General features: G+C 46.7%; 1 long non-coding RNA gene across 1 annotated transcript in view; it reads right to left on the bottom strand.

The window, feature by feature from the left end:
* The window catches only part of LOC134929215 (uncharacterized), a 68,577-nt gene extending 49,222 nt beyond the window's left edge, over positions 1-19,355 (bottom strand). Inside the window, exon 1 of the long non-coding RNA XR_010178388.1 lies at positions 19,107-19,355. This is a non-coding gene — a long non-coding RNA (uncharacterized LOC134929215). The remainder of the gene's footprint in view (positions 1-19,106) is intronic.
* Between the last annotated feature and the right edge of the window lie 2,754 nt (positions 19,356-22,109).

The raw sequence follows: 22,109 nt of genomic DNA, 5'->3' as shown, positions 1-22,109 counted from the left end.
CACAGTTTTGCATGCCATAGACTCAGAGATTAAGCCATGCCTTGTGATCTTTCATAATTTGCTTCTTTAATATGTTACTTTATTCTATTATGGCAACCAAAAAGTTTAAAATCATCCACTCGCTACTTGTGAAATCAGCTTAGCCGTGTTTTGCATGTTGTGCCAAATTCAGAAAAAAGCAAAGATGTAAGTGGACACATCTGTAGGTCGATAGTCATTAGGTCGACCACTGTTGGTAGACATGCATTAGGTCGACATGATCACTAGGTCAACATGGTCAAAAGGTCGACATGAAAAAAGGTCGACATGAGTTGTCCACATTTTTTTCATTTTTTTTTTACTTTTTAATACTTTACGATCCACGTGGACTACAATTGGGAACAGCAACAAGGCACCTTGCCCAAACATGCGAGGGGACATGGTGCACTAATTGGGGTTCCCTGGATTGTCACTTTACAAAGAAAACAACACCAAAAAAAGTAAAAAAAACCTCATGTCAACCATGTCCATGTCGATCTAATGACCATGTCGAACCTGTGAACCTAATGCATGTCGACCAATAGTGATCGACCTAATGACTGTCGACCTAAGTGTGGTCGACCTAATGACTGTCAACCTAAGTGTGGTTGACCTAATGACCCATACCCATTTTCCATATATGTGAACTGCTTAGAATGGGTGCAGTCAGTGGTAATGAAGTTTCAATGATCCAAATTTAATAGTGGGATCACATGTGGTGTAGGAAATATGATAACAGTGAGTGTACAGTATATTTGATATAATTTCTGGAGTAATATAGTCAAAAACAGGACTGGTAAAAGGGAAGTGGGAGTTAAGCTAGGTACACATTTGTACAATAACACTTTCGATGCAATGGTTCAATCAACCGTACTCCCGTTCGGAAGTCCAGATCACAGTGCAAATAAGCGTGTACACACATATACAATCATACTTGCAAACTTCGATCCTGTGCCGACGAAATATCGCAAGTAAATGATTGTACCAGTGTACACACTCTCCAGATTGTGGGCTGCACTCGCAGCGGGTCTACCTAAAATTAGCATAAAGTGCAGGGAGCAGTGTGATTATGAGCCCAAAACAAGCCTCCGTGAATAACCTCACCATTTTCTGAATACAGTATGTTCTTTTGCATAGGCGGATCTGGGGGGGCGGGGCACTCTGGCCCGTGCCCCCCTGTCGTTTGACTTCTTTTTTGTTTCGAAAGCAGAACAGCAGCAGCACTACTGCTATTTCCGTCAGACAGATTTGATAAAAGAGCCAGCAGGCACTAGGACCCGCCGCTGCTCTAACAGCATGTCCATGTGTTAACCAATGGGGATGCTGGAGCTGCAGCTCCGGCCTCCCCCTGCTCACACTGCAACCTACTTCCCCCACTGCCAGCCATCCAGAGTCCAGCCCAGGCGCGGGGTTTAAATACCAGCATTGAGTAACACTTTTACTTATGACGGCGCAGAAGGCTTCATTAGCCCTCACTGCACCGCACAGTTTCCCAGCACTTCCACCGCACAGTTTCCCAGCACTTCCACCTCCACTTACATTACCACCATGCTAGGTGCAGTTAAACTCAGCTCAGCTTTGAGAAGGCGGCCCGTGTGATTGTGACAGGGCTGTACTGCAGAAGTCTTATGCTGCTTGTTGGAGAACCAGCTGGCTGCTTCTGCTAATCAAAGATGGGCAGTTCGTGTCCTGCAGTCTGAGTCTCAGTGCAGTGCCCAAAACAAGGTATGCTGCACCTGCCACCACCAACTAAAAACTATAATAATTATATTGTGCTGGGGTGCCTTCCAGGCTCCCATAACTAATGGAACAGGTGTCCAACATTTCAAGGCTCAATCAGCCTTTTCATCAGGGTGAAACATTGGCAATAAACCATGATACACTCCTACAGCCAATCATTACCTGATGGCGTATTCTGTGAGGCCACGCCCCCTGTGATACCACTCCTCTTATCTGGGAGCACGCGTGCCTTAGGTGCATGTAAATATCACTATTACCGTTCCCTTATCATGGTGCCCCCCCTTTCATTTTCTTCTGGATCCGCCCCTGTTCTTTTGTGTATTTCCCCAGCATGAGTGTAGGCATGTTATTTTGCTCATGAAACATCATACACTTGTGAATCATTCTTTTATAAAAATAAAAACTTTATTTTGAAATATATGGAAAAAAGCCTTGTGGTATACAGTATATGATGGGAAAAGGTTTTAAAGTATAGAGTGGATGCTTTTGAACACTTGCACTTGTGGAACTACTGAACACATGCCAGCAAGCCCTGAAATACTTTATAAGTTCCACCAAGCCCTGGCTTACACTATAGGTGTACGCAAATTTTTAAGGTAAAGGGTGTATATAGTGGAGAACAAATGAAAAAAGGATGAATATTTACATAATGAGGTACCTGACACAGAATTTTTCCTGATCTCAAATTAATTATGCACTCCTACATACCTCCCAACATGATCCTCTCCAGTAGGGACAGAATGCTCTGCTTCTGGACTTCCCTCTTACTGCATGATTGCCATCACCTGTAATGAAATACCTTTCTTATCCATTACCTGTTTAACACAGGTGCCGGCAATCATAAATGAAGAGAAAAATCCAGAAGCAGAGCATTGTGTCCCTCCTGGAGAGGGTCATGTTGGGAGGTATGCGCCTACAGAGCATACTTGCCTACCTGACCCTCTCCATGAGGGAGAAAATGCTCTGTTCTTGGACTTTCCTGGTAATGTATGATTTACATCACCTGTGGTGAGCTAGTTAATTGATAAGAAAGGTGTTTCACCACAGGTGATGGCAATCATACATTACCAGGAAAGTCCAGGAACAGAGCATTTCCTCCCTCATGGAGAGGGTCAGGTAGGCAAGTATGAAGTGATCGTTCATTTTGACTGGTTTTCTTTCGACAAAACATAATCAAACATGCGTACATACTGTACTCTTCCAAAATCGATCGAATTGCTGAAAAATGTAGGAATGATTGTGCAGGTGTGCACCCAGCTTAAGATCGCTACATAAAAAAAAACCTGCACTGACAATCATTAACCCCTCATAATTACAAATAGTTTATTAATAGTATAATTTCAAGAACCACTTAACTGGCAGGGTCAGATTTCATGCAACTGCGTCGTCCCACCCTGTCCCCCCGTTTTTGACAAGGAGATCCGTTCTGCAGATGTGCATAATATAATGTTTGAATATTTTAAAAAATACTTTTTCAACTTTATTAAATAAAATACATTTTAAAAAACAATTTTGTTAATGCTTTTGAAGGGAAAAATTGTCAGTTAAGTGGTTTTAAGAAGGAGATGCTACCAAGACAAGAATGAACATGTGACAGTTTCCAATGAAGCAAGAAGTCCCTAACTGGTGCATATATGTACTGTACCTTGTATTCTTAAAACTTAACTTTTATTATTTTCATCAGATAAAATAATCATATAGGCCAGAGCTTCCCAAACTCCACTATTACAGTCCAGGTTTTAAGGCTATCCATGACTGAGCACAGGTGACTTACATAGGACCTCAGTCGTTTTTTATTTAACCACCTGGACTGTAATTGCAGAGTTTGGGAAACTCTGAAATAGACTACTGCTCATGACTAGTATAAAACAGTGTTTTGAATTCTATAACATATACTATAGATCACAGGTTCTCAAACTCGGTCCTCAGGACCCCACACGGCGCATGTTTTGCAGGTCTCCTCACAGAATCACAAGTGAAATAATTAGCTCCACCTGCGGACCTTTTAAACTGTGTCAGTGAGTAATTAATACACCTGTGCACTTGCTGGGTTGCCTGCAAAACATGCACTGTGTGGGGTCCTGAGGACCGAGTTTGAGAACCACTGCTATAGATTATGAGAAATATGCTAATTAAAACAAATACGTTTAGATGTAAAAGGAAATAAAGATTTTGTTTCAAAAACTTGCATCTTGCAACTTGCACACAAATAAAATAACTGGAAGCAACAAAACTACTTGGCTAAATTGCACAGATCAATTAAAACTGCAACATTTGTACATCTGTGCACAGATAAATCTGTATCTGTATACGAAGTGCTATGATGCAGAGTCAGCGTCTTTTTCGCATGCCAAGTTCTATTGTGCTTCATCTGCAACTTTGTATGTTTCAGACTATTTCCTGCACAGTTAACTTTACAGCCCAACGTCTGTAATATACTGAGTAGTGTTTCACTGTGTCTGAGATGTGAATAAAATATAAACTTTAAAGAAAAAGACAGTACACTACACTACACCTCTTGGAGAGGTTCGGTCCCACCAGGCGCCTTGCGCCATATGGTGTATTCAGGACACATCTGTGCACAGGCCCTTATTCCGAGTTGATCGCTCGCTAGCTGCTTTTAGCAGCAGTGCAAACGCTAAGCCGCCACCCTCTGGGAGTGTATCTTAGCTTAGCAGAAGTGCGACCGAAAAGGTTAGCAGTTCTGCTATAAAATATTTTCAGGCAGTTTCAGAGTAGCTCCAAACCTACTCCTACCTTGCGATCACTGCAGACAGTTTAGTTCCTGTTTTGACGTCACAAACACGCCCTGCGTTCGGCCAGCCACTCACCCATTTCCCCAGGCACGTCTGCGTTATCTTCTGACACGCCTGCGTTTTTTTGCACACTCCCGGAAAATGGTCAGTTACCTCTCAGAAACGCCCCTTTCCTGTCAATCACTCAACGATCAGCAGAGCGACTGAAAAGAGTTGCTCGGCCTTGTGTAAAACTGCATAGTTTTATGTGAAAGTACTTCGCGCGTGCGCACGACGGCCCATACGCATGCGCAGAAATTACGATTTTTTTTTGCCTGATCACTGCGCTGCGAACAACGGCAGCTAGCGATCAACTCGGAATGACCCCCACACTCTCCAGTACTCTTTACTCTTCACAATTCTGGAAGACAGTTATTTGGAATCCTGGCAGTGTAAACCTTTCACTAGTATTCGCCAACAGCTCACTTCCTTCATGCAATTTTTAAGTTAGATCCACCTACTGTCTTCCTTCATATCAAAGTTACAGGTAGGTCTCCTGCACTCCCAGCCTCCAGCTCACTGCCCAGGTATGGAGGGGCAACTGAAACTACAGGTCCTTTACCCTACCTTGTATCTTCCTTTATCTGCAAACATTTATATATTATATATGTACCATTCTGCTATACACATCTGCCGATGTTGATTTTTTATTTTTTATTTTATTACTTGGAAATAAAATTCACATTTTATTTGCTGAAATATTTCTGTATAAACTAACCTGCCCTGTGATCATATAATTGTGTATGGTCTAACAATTCTCTTTTGCTGTGTTCTTATGTGCACATAATAAAACTTTGATACAGCATTTACATGTTTCTTTTTTCTAATGCAAATTGGCTAGCTAGTACAAAGGGCCTAATTCAGACCTGATCGTAGATGTGCTAAATGTAGCACATCTACGATCAGTCACACAGACATGCGGGGGGACACCCAGCACAGGGCTAGTACGCCCCACATGTCAGGCCCGGCCCCCTCGCACAAGTATAAAAGCATCACACAGCAGCGATGCTTTTGTACTTTAGGAGTAGCTCCCGGCCAGCACAGCTCCTGCGCGCTGGCAGAAGCTACTCATTGCTGTGAGGGTCGCAGCAGCTGCATGTGACGTCACGCAGCTTCCATGGCCCGCCCCCACAATGGTCCGGGCACTCCTCCATTGTAGTGTGAATATTGGGGTCATTCCGAGTTGATCGTTCGCTAGCAACTTTTTGCTGTGCTGCGATCAGATAGTTGCCGCCTATGGGAGAGTGTATTTTCACTTTACAAGTGTGCGAATGCTTTTGCAGCCGACGGCACAAAAAAGTTTGTTGCAGTTTCTGAGTAGCTCTGGACTTACTCAGCCACTGTGATCACTTCAGACTTTTTTGTCCCGGAATAGACGTCAGACACCCGCCCTGCAAACGCTTGGACATGCCTGCATTTTTCAAAACACTCCCAGAAAATGGTCAGTTGACACCCATAAACGCCCTCTTTCTGTCAATCACCTTGCGATCGGCTGTGCGAATGGATTCTTTGTTAAATCCAACTCACAGCAACGATTCTCTTTATACCCATACGATGTGCCTCTGCATTGCAGTGCATACGCATGCGCAGTTTCGCAAAAAGTTGCTAGAAAGCGATGAATTCAGAATAACCCCCATTCTTCCAGAGATACAGCTTGTGTAGATCTTACAAAACCAAAAGCTCCATTTGGGAATACAGTACTATCGGTCAATCTTCAGACACATTTGATAGTATTAAATAAACATGACCAAGATTACATTCACAATTTTAATATTGTAATGCTGAATTTTTCTGAATGTCGACAATTTCATTCATAATGCCGACATGTTCCAACTGTTTATACATGTCTATATAATGCAGAGATCAGCAGGGTTAGGCTCAGGGGGGCTTTAAGAGAGGAGGAGGCCAGGGCCATCTTTTTATATGGGCTCAATGGGCACTTGCCCAAGGGCCCCAGGAATCTATGGGCCCTAGGCTGATAGATGAGGGTCCCCTCTTTCTAGCGGTACCAGATTTTTTAAATTCGGCACTCAGGAACCTGAGATTTCTGACTTCATATCAGTGGTCCCCATCCAAGCCTGTTAATTGCTCTTCCCAACCAGATATCTCAGGTTCTGTCTGACTTAAAGTTTTTCTGATGGTATACTACAAAACCTGGGACTCTCCCCTTCTGGTGTACACTGGCATATTGTCTCTACTATGCTCACAACCAGACATATCAGCCTTGCAGCAAATGGTCCCTGGTATGCAGTTTTATATTTTCGTTGGTGGATTGCTCTGGATCCTGCACTCTGATCCCCAAGTCCCCAGTGCCTCCTGAAAGATGGGACTCTCTAGTGTTTTACCCCCTTTGAGAGCTAAGAAGTCTATTTCCAGCAACTGGAGATATCTGCAGTCAAGCAAGTTGCTGCCTCACTAGAAAATGATGAATATTAAGCCTACTCCACTATACACCCCGCACCTGTATATTAAACGTTGCCCTACATACCCTACCACCCTGTAAGTCATGCCCCTTCATTCAGCCCAATGCCCCTTCTACAGTTTGGTGTTCTCCCTCCCACCACATCTCCCACCATCTGTGCAGTAAGATTAATTATAAGAAATTACTGCTCCAGGTCCTACATACCAGTGGCGGATTTAGCGGGGGGCGATTAGGGCGAACGCCCCCCCTACATATACCGGCACCGGGATGGAGGCCGGGTCCCGGCGCGGTATTGGTAACAGGGTGGACAGCGGTGCAGCGCGGCGGGGGACGAGGAGAGAGAGGAGCGTCCTGACTCGCGTACAGCGACCTCTGTTCTGACCCCGCCCCCTCCTTCCTGTACATGCGTCAGGAGACGCTCTCTCTCTGTCTTCGTCCTCCGCAGTGCTGCACCGCTCTGCACCCCGTTCCCAATATCCTGGCGGGCCCGGCCTCCATCTATGAGGTGGGAGTGTGTGTGAGTATGTGTGAGTGAGTGTGTGTGAGTGTGTCTCCCATTTCTCTCCCCCCCCCTCTTCTCCCTGCATTATTTGGCTGAATTTTGCCTAGATTCTGTGTGCTATGTAATTTTTGCCTCATACAGTGTGCTATAATGTGATTTTTCCCTCATTCTGCGTGCTATCATGTGAATTTTGCCTCATTCTGCGTGCTATCATGTAATTTTTGCCTCATACAGTGTGCTATAATGTGATTTTTCCCTCATTCTGCGTGCTATCATGTGAATTTTGCCTCATTCTGCGTGCTATAATGTCAATTTCGGCTCATTCTGAGTGCTATAACGTCATTTTTGTCTCATACAGTGTGCTATAATGTGATTTTTCCCTCATTCTGCGTGCTATCCAGGCCCGGCGACAGGGGGGGACATCCTTACCGGGCCCCAAGGTTCTGGGGGGCCCCGAGGGCGAGGGTAAGGAAAACACTTTACAGGCGTCACCAAGTCGACTCTATCTTTCCCTCCCACGGGAAAGATAGCAGGGCAATCACGCTGTGACCCCGCCAGTGCCGTCAATCTGCTGCCGCGCACTCACCTTCTACCAGCAGCATGCCCGTAATGTGGGAGGGTTCAGGAGGCCTCTCCCGTCCCACCCAGCGGCCACAGGAAGACATCGGCAGCACGGACCTCTGGCTGCGCTCCCAGCACAGAGACCCTCACACTGCCCCCACTCGCTAAACGGCACCCAGCTGCCGGCCCTTCGCAGCCCGAGACTAGATTCTGGCAGCAGCAGGCCGCCCCTGATTACTCCCACTACCCAGCCAGCAGCAGCAGCAGCACAGATAGACTAGATCAGTGGCAGCAGCTGTGCTGTCCGCGGCCTGCGCTCTGCCCATCCCCCAGCTGTAAGCAGGATTAGAGACACCAGGGCACGGGCAGAGCTGAGATGGGAAAGTGGTGTGCAGCGGACTGGATACCTACAAGACCCTCCCTGTGGGAGCATTGCTCCACCAGACCACCACCCTGTGAGTACCTAGCTGTGGGAATAGTAGTCCTCCTAGCATGTTTGTTTACTGTACACTTGGCATGGTGTTATGTGACAGTGTAACTACCATTGCCAGCATGTCTCTCAGTGGGGAGCTTTAACAGGCCACCCCCTACCATAGGAATTTTTTGCTTTGTGCTCCACTTAAGGGCCCTACACACTCGGCGACCCGCCGCCGAGCTGCCTGACTGCCGATACGAGCGACAGGCGACCCGGCGGCGGGGGCAGTGACGAGGGGAATGAAGTTTCCGGTTTCCACCAGGCTCCATAGCAGTGCAAGCTAATATGGACGAGATTGTCCATATTGGCTTGCATGCATAAGCTACCCGCCACCAACGATGAAAGAGTGCGGGGCCGCGCATCGTTCATTGTTGGTGCCTACATACTGAACAATATGAATGAGTTTTTCGTTCATTAATGAATGAGAACATTCATAATGTTCAGTTATATCACCTAATGTGTAGGGCCTATTGGTCTAAAACTGTCCCTGCCCTCTAGGTTACTCAGTAATTTGGTCCGGTCTTGCAGTCCACGCTTCATTGTCGTCATGACGCTGCGCTGGCCCTGACTTACTTGTCTGTCCCTACCGGCTTCGAGGAGACGGGCATCCCAATAGTAAAACATGTACATGTATGTATGTAGCTATATATATATATATATATACATATATATATATAAAAACGCTCTCTGCTATAAAGTGGGGGGGGGGTGATTATGGGGGGTTGAGGGGGCCCGAGAAGTATCAGTGTACCGGGCCCGAACATTTCTGTTGCCGGCCCTGGTGCTATCATGTGAATTTTGCCTCATTCTGCGTGCTATCATGTAATTTTTGCCTCATACAGTGTGCTATAATGTGATTTTTCCCTCATTCTGCGTGCTATCATGTGAATTTTGCCTCATTCTGCGTGCTATAATGTCAATTTCGGCTCATTCTGCGTGCTATAACGTCATTTTTGCCTCATACAGTGTGCTATAATGTGATTTTTCCCTCATTCTGCGTGCTATCGTGAATTTTCCCTCATTCTGCGCGCTATCATGTGAATTTCGGCTCATTCAGTGTGCTACAATGTGAATTTCGGCTCATTCAGTGTGCTACAATGTGAATTTCGGCTCATTCAGTGTGCTACAATGTGAATTTCGGCTCATTCAGTGTGCTATAATGTGAATTTCGACTCATTCAGTGTGCTACAATGTGAATTTCGGCTCATTCAGTGTGCTATAATGTGAATTTCGGCTCATTCAGTGTGCTACAATGTGAATTTCGGCTCATTCAGTGTGCTATAATGTGAATTTCGGCTCATTCAGTGTGCTACAATGTGAATTTCGGCTCATTCAGTGTGCTATAATGTGAATTTCGGCTCATTCAGTGTGCTATGATGTGAATTTCGGCTCATTCAGTGTGCTATATTGTGAATTTCGGCTCATTCAGTGTGCTATGATGTGAATTTCGGCTCATTCAGTGTGCTATGATGTGAATTTCGGCTCATTCAGTGTACTATAATGTGAATTTCGGATCATACTGTGTACTATAATGTGAATTTTAGCTCATTCTGTGTGCTATAATGTGAATTTCGGCTCATACAGTGTGCTACAATGTGAATTTCGGCTCATTCAGTGTGCTATGATGTGAATTTCAGCTCATACAGTGTGCTATAATGTGAATTTCGGCTCATTCAGTGTGCTATGATGTGAATTTCGGCTCATACAGTGTGCTATAATGTGAATGTCGGCTCATTCAGTGTGCTATAATGTGAATTTCGGCTCATTCTGTGTGCTGTAGAAACAGAATTTGTCGGCAGATAAGAACCACTTGGCCCATCTAGTCTGCCCCTTTTTTTTTTTTTTTTACATTATTTTTATCTCTAACCTTATCTGATCCTTATTTCTTTGTAAGAATATCCTTATGTCTATCCCATGCATGTTTAAATTGCCCTACTGTCTTATCCTCTACCACCCCTGATGGAAGGAATGGCGATTCGCCAGTCTGTATCACCAGTGCGCAGGGTTCTCTCCACTAACTGGCAACATTTTATTAGTAATGGCAACAATAGGAAATTTTAGAAGCGAACGGGAAGGGCATTACTAAGTGGGAGGGGCTATGATTAGGGGGAGGAGTCATCATTCTTAAACCGCCCCCAATAAAAGTTAAGTCTAGATCCGCCACTGCTACATACTGAGCGGAAGATAGAACACCCTCTAAAACCCACGGGACATCAAAGCTGCCACTGATAGCACCTCCCAGCCCTACCGCTGTAGGATGGGTAGGAGCCCCAGTGCATTGCTTTGCCCAGGGGCCTACACTGCTGTTAAGATGGCCCTGGAGGAGGCCCATGTGCAGCCTCCTTTATTCAGGCCCCCTCCTCTCTAGCCGGCAGCAGTGTCGAGTCTGAGCACTAGGGGTTCAGACTTTAATGCACATATGAAGATCGCTTCGCTATTTTCCCAGTGATTTCTGCAGTGATGCTGCCATTGGCGCATGACTCCGGAGGGGTAAGTATATAAAAAATGGATGCAGCGTGTGCGGTGTGGGCCCCTCTGGATCCAGGGGCCTATGTGCACCACACACACTGCACCCATTATAAATACATCAGTGGACATTGACTGTTGACATGTGCACCATTGACATTCATAATGTTGACATGTTGAATGTTATGTCAGTGTTTAAATACTGAATTTTTTTGACATGACAGTTATTTTCTGTTACAACCTGTTGACATTCACATATGGTCACACATAACACTTGTACATTGCTTCCCCAGCTGCTGGGTTGCCCTCTACCTTATGTGCATACCAGATACAACATTCCCTCCCTGACCTTCCTCCTTGCAGGACACTGCAGCCAACACACTCACACACTCTCTCACACACACACACACACACACACACACACACACACACACACACGCACGGCTGGTGCTAGGGTGTTTGGTGTCCTCCTGCAAACTATAAGTTTTGCGTCCTCCTACAAATACAGAAGTTTCCTCTCTCATCCTACCAGCCGTATTGTGTTTGTGACTTGTTGCAGCTCATTCGCGGGAGCCTACAGACCATGCAATCCGATGAATCGCGGGTGCATGCACACCCACAGGCGCGCTTATCACGGCAGACTACTTGCATTTGTCGCAATTAGGATTTAAGCTGAAAAGGAACACATCTGTATGACTTCTTCACATACCTCTTTACAATGATTCATTGTTTGAAATGAGAAAGAGAGAGGGTGACAGGGAGAGGGTAAAAGTCAGTGGGTGACAGGAGAGAGAGGTGGTAGGGAGAGGCACTGGCGTTTCTATAATGGGTGCAGTGTGTGCGGTGCACACATACCCCTGAGTCCAGAGGGGGCCCCCACCGCACACGCTGCACCCATTTTCTAAATACTCTCCCCTCCAGAGTCCCGCGGCGACGTCCATGACGGTATTAAAACTCTGTGAAAATGCCCAGCGGCCATTTTCACAGAATTCTGCACATGTGCAGTAGAGAAATCTAAGGAAAAATGGTTGCCGTGCCATTTTCCCGGAGATCTGCACATGCGCAGTAGAGTTTGAGCACTCTAGTGCTCAGACTCTCAGCGCTGACGTCAGAGAGGAGGGGGCTCGAATGGAGGAGGCTGCACCCGGGCCTCCTCCTCTCTTAAACCGCCCCTGGGGAGAGGGTAACGACAGGGGAGAGGCAGTGGGAGACGGGCAGAGAGTGACGCTATGGAGAGCTAGTGGGTGATAGTGAGAAGTAAAGGGTGACAAGGAGAGAAAACAGAGGGTGATGTCAGTGGGTGACAGGGAGAGTGTGACAGGAAAGAGAGGTGACGGGAAAGGGTGAGAGTCAGAGGATGACAGGAGCGAGAGGGTGATGGGGATTGGGTTAGAGTCAGTGGGTGACAGAAGAGTAAATACGTGATAGGGAGAGGGAAACAGGGGAGAAGTTAATGGCAGGAGGAAATGGTCAGAGAGTTACAAGCAGAGAGTGAAAAAAGAGTTAGTTGGTGACAGGGAGAGTGTGATAGGAGAGGGGAAGAGTCAGTGGATGACAGGGAGAGTGTGACAGGAGAGAGGGTTAGAGTCAATGGGTGACAGGAGAGTCAATAGGTGACAGGAGAAAGAGGTGAATGAAAGAGGGTAACAACATGGGGTAGATGGACAGAAAGTGACAAGCAGAGAATGGAAAGAGAGGGTGAGAGTCAGTGTGTGACAGGAAAGAGGTTATGGGGAAAGGGTGAGAGTTAGTGTGTGACAGGGACAGTGTGATAGGAGAGAGAGGTGACGGGGGTGAGAGACAGTGGGTGACAGGGAGAGGATGAGTCAGTGGGTGACAGGAGAGAGAGGTGACTGGGAGAGGCAGTAGGTGACAGACAGTGGGAAACTATAAATATTCAGAAAAAAACCTAGTAACACAACAATAAAGTCTGGACTGGCAGTCCCAGAAGGAGTAAATACCTCCCACTCTGACTGCCTGTCTGGCTGTAATTAGCAGGAAGTGCTTCCTATGGTCAGTCACTGCCACTGTTAGTTAGTTCCTGCAGGTGGCAGGAATTGCTCTGAATTGCTGTGGCACCCAAACCCCCTCCCCCCATCCCATGACTAATTAAGGAAATAGAAGTTTAAAATTAGCTCAATTAGTCTTTCATTACTCACCTTCCACAGCACTACCTCTCCTCCAGTTTTCCTCTTCCATTCTAGCGATGCAGAAAGATCTTCCAGGGACCAGCCTGGCACAATACCACCGCTAATTTCCACACAATACACTTTCACCACTACCCTGGAATCCCCTCTGCACACACACTACACTACACTTATTTTCTATGGCCGGCTTCTTTCTTCATGCAGTAGCTGGTCCAGGGGTTGGAAGATGCAACACCTGGGAACAGAGGACAGTGGAGCACCGGAGCAGGCGAGTATTTCCTTACTTTTTTTTCCTCACACCACTGGATTTTCAAAGCAGAGAGCAGAGTGCATCACAATTTGTTGATATGCCACTTCTGACCTCCCCCCCTCCCCAAGGACACATTGCTAATATGCCACTACCTCCCACTCAGCACACATTGTTAATATGCCACTTCCACCCTCAGCACACATAATTAATATACCCCTCCCCACATAACATACATTATTAATGCCGCTGCACCCACATAGCACATATTAATATGCCCCTCCCCATAGCACACATTATTATAATGTGCTACCCCCCTCCCCATAGCACACATTATTATTATGCCACTACCCCCCTCCCCATAGCACACATTATTATACCACTACCCCCTTCCCCCATAGCACACATTAATATGCCACTACCCACTTCCCCCATAGCACACATTATTATTATACCACTACCCCCTCCCCCTTAGCACACATTATTATTTTGCCGCTACCCTCATAGCACACATTATTATTATACCACTACCCCTCTCCCCATAGCACACATTATTATTATACCACTACCACTCTCCCCCATAGCACACATTATTATTATACCACTACCCCCCTCCCCCATAGCACACATTATTATTACACCCCTACTCCCATCCCCCAGAGCGCACATTATTATTATACCACTACCCCCTTCCCCATAGCACACATTATTATTATACCACTACCCCCTTCCCCCATAGCACACATTATTATTATACCACTACCCCCTTCCCCCATAGCAAACATTATTATACCAGTACCCCCTTCTCCCAAAGCACACATTATTATTATACCACTACCCCCTTTCCCCATAGCACACACCGGGAGGTGGGTGCCTGGCTTCCGTTATGACCACAATGAAAGAAAGGGGATAGACAGGCGCAGCTGCCTGCTGGTTATCCATTTTGACAGGTCAGAGTGGAGGAGCAGGGATGAGAGAGAAGGGGGGAGTGCCCGAGAGGCAATTAGACTGGAGGGGAGGAGTAGTCTTCAAACTGCCGTGGCCTTTTGCTCTTCCTGTCAGTGTGACAGGCCAGGCTGCGGCAGCCGGCAGTAAGTGCACAACAGCTTAACAAGGTAGCAGAGCAGGGGGAGCGCCTCTCTAGCCCAGTGCCTCCCTGCTTTGCAGAACTTGCTGAGTGGCTAGCCGGACCTGCACACACACTATGCACAAATACATACACACACACACACACACACACACACACACACACACACACATACATACATACATACATACATACATACATACTGTAGTCATGCATCTATAAACATACATAGTCATACACATGTGTGACACCCTCCTGGGTAAGTATCACAAAATCCTATAAACTAAGTGTTTACTGCAGCTTATAATACAGTGCAAGTTATGTTTTATTACGCACACTCATTGATTATACAATTTTCTACAAAGGAATTATATTATTTAAGTGGAGCACTGCAGTGAGACTTCCTCCACTGTAAAGAAATTTTAGAGATTATCATATTCCATAAATGAAATGCAAGCATAAATCATAAAGTACAGGAAAACATATGAACCTTTAACAATAATATCACATTTAAATTACAAGGTTAAGGAACAATTGCGTTTAAAATATCCCATCAATTGGGACCCCAATAAACCTCTGTCTTTTCTAGCTAGCTATAAGTGCATCTCCTGAGGTTTGAGGTAATTGTAACAAATGGGAGGTTGATATATACAAAATGCATTCATTTTGATTTGGATTTTTCTCCTGGCTGTAACAATAACTTAACAATGTAGCGTTCTTTCCTTTGCTGTGCCTCAGCAATAATCTTTAGTGACTTTGTATCTCCTTGACTACTATCTGAATTATTTCAAAATCTACTCCATTTGCTAAAGGGCCCCATACACTTACACGACATGTCCGTCTGACATGTCGCAGGCGATCACCCTGGCAATCTCCCTGGGGGCAGGATCGCCCAAGATACATTACATGCTGTCCTTTTGTATACGTTGTATCTTGGGCGATCCTGGGCGATCACACCCATGCCTGCAGGGTCGGACATGATTGAATGTACAGCACATTCAATCTGGAGGATCCGATCCGATTCTCACGGAAATGTGCATCGGATCAGAAACACCTCCAAAATGCCTGATTTCATCCGATATACAGTATAGGGCCGAATGCCTGAAATCAGATGAAATCGGGCATTATCGTCCTAGTGTATGGGGCCCTTAACTCTCGCCAGCTGGAGTTAGTGCTGTTGAATGAAGACTGTCCCTCCATAAGTTGACTGTGGGACGCAATTAATTTCCTGAACAAATAATACTGACACTGGAATCCTGACAGCAGGGAAAATGCCAGCGGTCAATATTCCGACTGCAGCTCAGTATTCCCACTCAGGTGGTGGTCTACGCCACCACCTAAGGAGGAATATAATAGTGTGCAAAGTTCACCACCGAAGCATGGCAAGCACTGCAAGTCCGCAAGGAGACACGCTGCGCTCAAGGTTGGGATTCTGACTATCGGTATTCCAGCATCGGTATTTTGACTGTCGGGATTTCATACTGAATCCGACTGTGATCCATGTCATTTTCTAATGAATAACTGCTTATTCTGGCTATGTCCCTTAACAATAGTCTATGAGCTACAGCTACTAGTTGCTGGTAAGAAGCCGCATGCCCCTGGACAACTGTCTATTTACAGAGAGCTGCTAATTGAGTTGGCTGATGATAAGTACTTGGGTGGTTTGCTGTCCCAAAACCACTCTCGTCTTATGCATTCAGTCTAAGTACAATATGTAGGGAGCTATAGTCCAGTTAATTTCACCTAGTCATAGGAATGCAGGTGAAGCTGCTGGGAAGCGATGAGTTAACTTTATGTAATTGCTATCCCTATCCTCTTGATAGTGGGGGTAATTCAAAGTTGATCGTAGTAGCAAATTTGTTAGCAGATGGGCAAAACCATGGAGGTCATTCCGAGTTGTTCGCTCGCAAGGCGATTTTAGCAGAGTTGCTCACGCTAAGCCGCCGCCTACTGGGAGTGAATCTTAGCATCTTAAAATTGCGAACGACGTATTCGCAATTTTGCGATTACAAACTTCTTAGCAGTTTCAGAGTAGCTTCAGACTTACTCGGCATCTGCGATCAGTTCAGTGCTTGTCGTTCCTGGTTTGACGTCACAAACACACCCAGCGTTCGCCCAGACACTCCCCCGTTTCTCCAGCCACTCCTGCGTTTTTTCCGGAAACGGTAGCGTTTTTTCCCACACGCCCATAAAACGGCCTGTTTCCGCCCAGAAACACCCATTTCCTGTCAATCACACTACGATCGCCTGAGCGAAGAAAAAGCTGTGAGTAAAAATCCTAACTTCATAGCAAATTTACTTGGCGCAGTCGCAGTGCGGACATTGCGCATGCGCACTAAGCGGAAAATCGCTGCGATGCGATTAAATTTACAGAGCGAACAACTCGGAATGAGGGCCCATGTGCACTGCAGGTGTGGCAGATATAACATTTGCAGAGAGTTAGATTTGGTTGAGTTATTTTGTTTCTGTGCAGGGTAAATACTGGCTGCTTTATTTTTACACTGCAATTTAGATTTCAGTTTGAACACACCACACCCAAATCTTTCTCTCTCTGCACATGTTATATCTGTACCCCCTGCAGTGCACATGGGAGGTCATTCTGAGTTGATTGCTAGCTGCCATTGTTCGCAGTGCAGCGATCAGACTAAAAATTGGCATTTCTGTGCATGCTCCGCAATGCACACGCGCATCGTACAGGTACAAAGTCCTTTGTGGTTTTGCACAGGTTCTAGCGAAGCTTTCAGTCGCTCGGCACAATGCAAGAAGATTGACAGGAAAGGGGCGTTTCTGGGTGTCAACTGACCGTTTTCTGGGAGTGTTTGGAAAAACGCAGGCGTGCCAGGGAAAATGCAAGTGTGGCTGGGCGAATGCTGGGCGGGTGTGTGACGTCAAAAGCCATCCCATAAACCAGGGGTGGGGAACCTCCGGGCCGCGGGCCGTATAAGGGCCGCGAAGCCGTGTGCTCCAGCCCACCCGCTTCTGTCAGCGAGACACGCCGCCGCTCAGTCCGGTGGCAGCGTGTCTCAGCTGTCAGGACAGGGAGGAGAGCGCGGCTATGTCGGGTGGTTGCGGCGGCGTGTAGTACTTCAAACCAGCCGCCAGTTTGTGAGCCAATCAGAGCTCGCGGACCGGCTGCCAATCAGAGGCCGCGGCTGCCGGTCCGCGAGCTCTGATTGGCTCTCGCACCGGCGGCTGGTTTGAAGTCCTACACGCCGCCGCCACCCGACATAGCCGCGCTCTCCGCCCTGTCCACTCCTGACACATGAGTAACGCCGCCGAATGGAGCATTAAGCAGCAGGGAGGGGGGATCTGTATACCTGGCACTGTGCGGGGCATCTGTATACCTGGCACTGTGGGGACATTTGTATACCTGGCACTGTGGGGGACATCTGTATACCTGGCACTGTGGGGGACATCTGTATACCTGGCACTGTGGGGGACATCTGTATACCTGGCACTGTGGGGACATCTGTATACCTGGCACTGTGGGGGGCATTTGTATACCTGGCACTGTGGGGACATCTGTATACCTGGCACTGTGGGGGACATCTGTATACCTGGCACTGTGGGGACATCTGTATACCTGGCACTGTGGGGGGCATTTGTATACCTGGCACTGTGGGGACATCTGTATACCTGGCACTGTGGGGGGCATTTGTATACCTGGCACTGTGGGGACATCTGTATACCTGGCACTGTGGGGGGCATTTGTATACCTGGCACTGTGGGGGGCATTTGTATACCTGGCACTGTGGGGACATTTGTATACCTGGCACTGTGGGGGGCATTTGTATACCTGGCACTGTGGGGGGCATTTGTATACCTGGCACTGTGGGGGGCATTTGTATACCTGGCACTGTGGGGGCATCTGTATACCTGGCACTGTGGGGGGGGCATTTGTATACCTGGCACTGTGGGGGGGGCATTTGTATACCTGGCACTGTGGGGGGCATTTGTATACCTGGCACTGTGGGGGGGGCATTTGTATACCTGGCACTGTGGGGGGCATTTGTATACCTGGCACTGTGGGGGGGGCATTTGTATACCTGGCACTGTGAGGGGCATTTGTATACCTGGCACTGTGGGGGCAATAGTGGATCTGGCACTGCACTATTGGGGACATATGTGTATCACGTCCCATTTTAGCTGGCCACACTCATTTTTTTGGTGCGCGCGCCTACCTCTAAGGGGCAGACCTACTGGGGGGCAGGGTAATTTTTTAAGTTGAGAATTTTTGTATGGCCCCTGAAGGATTTTATAAATATCCAAATGGCCCTCGGTAGAAAAGAGGTTCCCCACCCCTGCCATAAACATTACAATCAACGCACACAAAGAGTAAGTCCAGGGCTGGTCTTGTTCTGCACAAAATGTTTTTGCAGGCGCTCTATTGCACAGCCGTTCGCACTTCTGAAAAGTGAAAATACACTCCCCGGTGGGTGGCGACAATGCGTTTGCACGGCTGCCAAAAACTGCTAGCGAGCGATCGACTCGGAATGACTCCCATGGTTTTGCCCAACTGCTAACAAATTTGTTGCTACGATCAGGTCTGAATTAGGCCCAGTGTGAGCTGTGCAGTGTAATTGAAGGGTTTTACAGACTTCTTTCTCTCCCGTGTCACAGCCTGATCAATGCTGCAGCTGGCTCACCTCTTTTCGGGCCGCCTCTCATGTCATCTTATTAGTGGGTGGGGAGTCATGTCACCGCCCTCCAGCCACACTGCAAAGGGATCCCTGTTGCTACTCCGCCCCCATTCAGCGCCTGACAGAAGCTGCTGCTCGCTGCGAGAAGACACACAGCAACTCTCCCCTAAGTCACTGGGAACAGTAGTCAGGACCGGGTAAATATCACATCACTTCTCCTCACTGCCAGACACTGGCTCTTCTCTAAGATGGCTGCCCAACTGCTCAACTGTCACTAGACAGCATGAGCCAGCCTCTCTTTGGAACTGCATGTGACCGCCTACTGTCAAACTAGCCAGCACAAGCCATATTAGATCCACCCAAGGTATCGTATCATGTGTGCACAATGGCACTGTACATAGGGGTATCACACATGCACACATTCATACAGTCAAACACCTACAGTATACACATACATATATACAGTGACACATATATATATATATATATATATATATATCAATTGGGGGGATTAAATTGAGGGCTAAGGGTGTGAATTGCGATTGCTACAGCATTTAGATGCCAGCAACGGCAGCCTGACTTGCATCCTTCTTGTGGCCAATTTGCACCCTGATTCACTCAAAAGTGCTTGCTACCTTTGGGCTAACGAACACTTTTGAGTGAGATACCCCTGCCATAAAGTGCAGCAGCTGCCACGCATATTTGGCTGGGTGAATCCATTTGTCCTCAATTGTAATCTGCCAAAGTCACACACATGCCCGAGACACATACATACAGTATATAGAATCACACTTATATATAAATAGTCACACACATGCAATCACACATATATACAGTACACATACACAGTCACACACATACATACATACATACATACATACATACTGTACATACAAACAAACGAGTAGCGGATCTTGCTACGGGCAAGCAGGATCTTTGCACAGGGCGTCACTTCCTGGAGGGCACCGCCACCATCTGGAGGGCACTGCCGCCATGGCAAGATCCGCTACTGGTGCCGGTTCTGTGCAGTGCTGTACGGTGCGCGATGAAGTCATTGCGCACCCGCACTGCATTGTGGGAGCAGCACATAGACGCTAGAGGTCATAACTGACCTCTAGTGTCGATGCGGTGCTATGGGAGAGACATCATGACGTCTCTCCCATAGATCCGAGGAGCGGCGCCAGCGGCTGGAGACGGAGGGCAGCAGCGATCGGGAAGCAGGAGCGGGGATTGTAAGTATTAATTTATTTATTTTTTATAAGCGGCGCAACTAGGAGGCACTATTCTACAGGCGGCACAGTACTGGGGGCAATACTACTGGGGGCACAACTCTACAGGGGGCACAACTACTGAGGGCACAGCTACAGCGGGCACAGTACTGGGGGCACAACTACTGTGGGCACAGCTACAGGGGGCATAACTGACCACGCCCCTTCTCCATGAAGCCACACCCCTTTTTTCACCCTGGGTGCCACAAGGTCTAGATACGGCCCTGATACAAATGGACCGTGGCCACCTCCCTGAAGCCTTCTTACCTTTTAGGCTGGCTGCTCTTTATTAGCACCCTGGGTCTTCAGCAGCTGCTACAGCTTCCCCTACACTCTCCCAGGCATGCAGTGCCGTGATGCCTCCTGCTCAGAATCCTCCTCACATTCATCTTCTATAGATTACTGTGCTTTTCTTGCTTTGCACTGCAGCTGTGATCAAAGGATGGGGAACACAGGTGTGCGCAGGACATTTTATTAGGGGGTGCACGATTAGAAGGGCGTGTTTAGCACCACCTATTGGGCATGTCTAACACCACCTAATGGGCTTGTCTAGCACCACCTATCAGGCGTGTCTACCACCACATATTGGCACTTAATGCAAACTAAATAATATAGAGAATTGATGCACATTATATATATATATATATATCTGTTTAATATATGTTAAACTTGAATATTTTATTACCACAGATTATATCCTAATCTCTCGAAATATATATTGGTATTGAATTTGAAATTGTCCTCCTCCAAGAGGAACGCTGTATTCTGTGGCGTTGGCACATGTTGAGGAGAGAGAGAGCGTGGGTGGGAGCATGAGCGCGCATGCATGCGGCATGACATCATCACAACACATCCTACAGGTTAGAGAAACTGGGAGTAGGATTACGTCAGTGATACTGCACCATACAAATGAATGACAGCCAGACTGAGCGGAGGGGGTGGCGGGCACAATGGGCGGGAGGACAGAAATGAGCACACTCTGCGATCGCCGATAATGTAGCAGCAGCAGGTGTGTGTGAGTTGGTGACAGACATTAGGGGGTGCCTGTGCGCACCAGGAACCCCCCCTGCGCACACCTATGTTGGGGAACCCTGAGAAAGGAGGCCCGGGGGGGACATGCAATCTGTGCATCCCCCCCCTCCCTTAATCTGGCTCTGTGTATAGGGACATGTTACTCAAGCAACTTTACCTGAGGAGCTTGGGATTACACTTTTTTCTTTGTTTAGATTTATTACTGGAGTTTTGTTGATTATTTATGGCACTACTGGGTTTATATTTGTTTTGTTTTAGTTCTGGAAGAGTCATATAAACATATAAAGAACTGCTCAATTGAGGTGCAAGTGCAAACCCTTTTTTTCTAGCTGCAGTGAAACGATGTGCTAGTTTTGTACTATTTGCAGTATATAATGTTAATTCTTAAATTTTTCAGTATATTACATAATTACTAAAGGTTATATTTTAGATATTTAAAAAAAAATCTATTTCTCAAGAGCGCACCACAAAGGAGCCTTCTTTCTGCTCTTTGATAGATAGATAGATAGATAGATAGATAGATAGATAGATAGATAGATAGATAGATAGATAATTAAATGTCACCTTGTGCCTCAGTTTTCACATCCAGTAGTGTTTGGAAAAGATCCAGTTACATATCATTAATCAAAATGATCAAATTCTGACGATTCTTACTTTATTATCTTGTACATTATATAACATTTTTAAACTAAAAAACAGTATAATAAAC

Source organism: Pseudophryne corroboree, chromosome 5 (genome assembly GCF_028390025.1).
Source record: "Pseudophryne corroboree isolate aPseCor3 chromosome 5, aPseCor3.hap2, whole genome shotgun sequence".
Taxonomy (NCBI): domain Eukaryota; kingdom Metazoa; phylum Chordata; class Amphibia; order Anura; family Myobatrachidae; genus Pseudophryne; species Pseudophryne corroboree.
The sequence above is the reverse complement of the archived record's forward strand: the minus strand, read 5'-3'. Positions and strand labels throughout refer to the sequence as shown.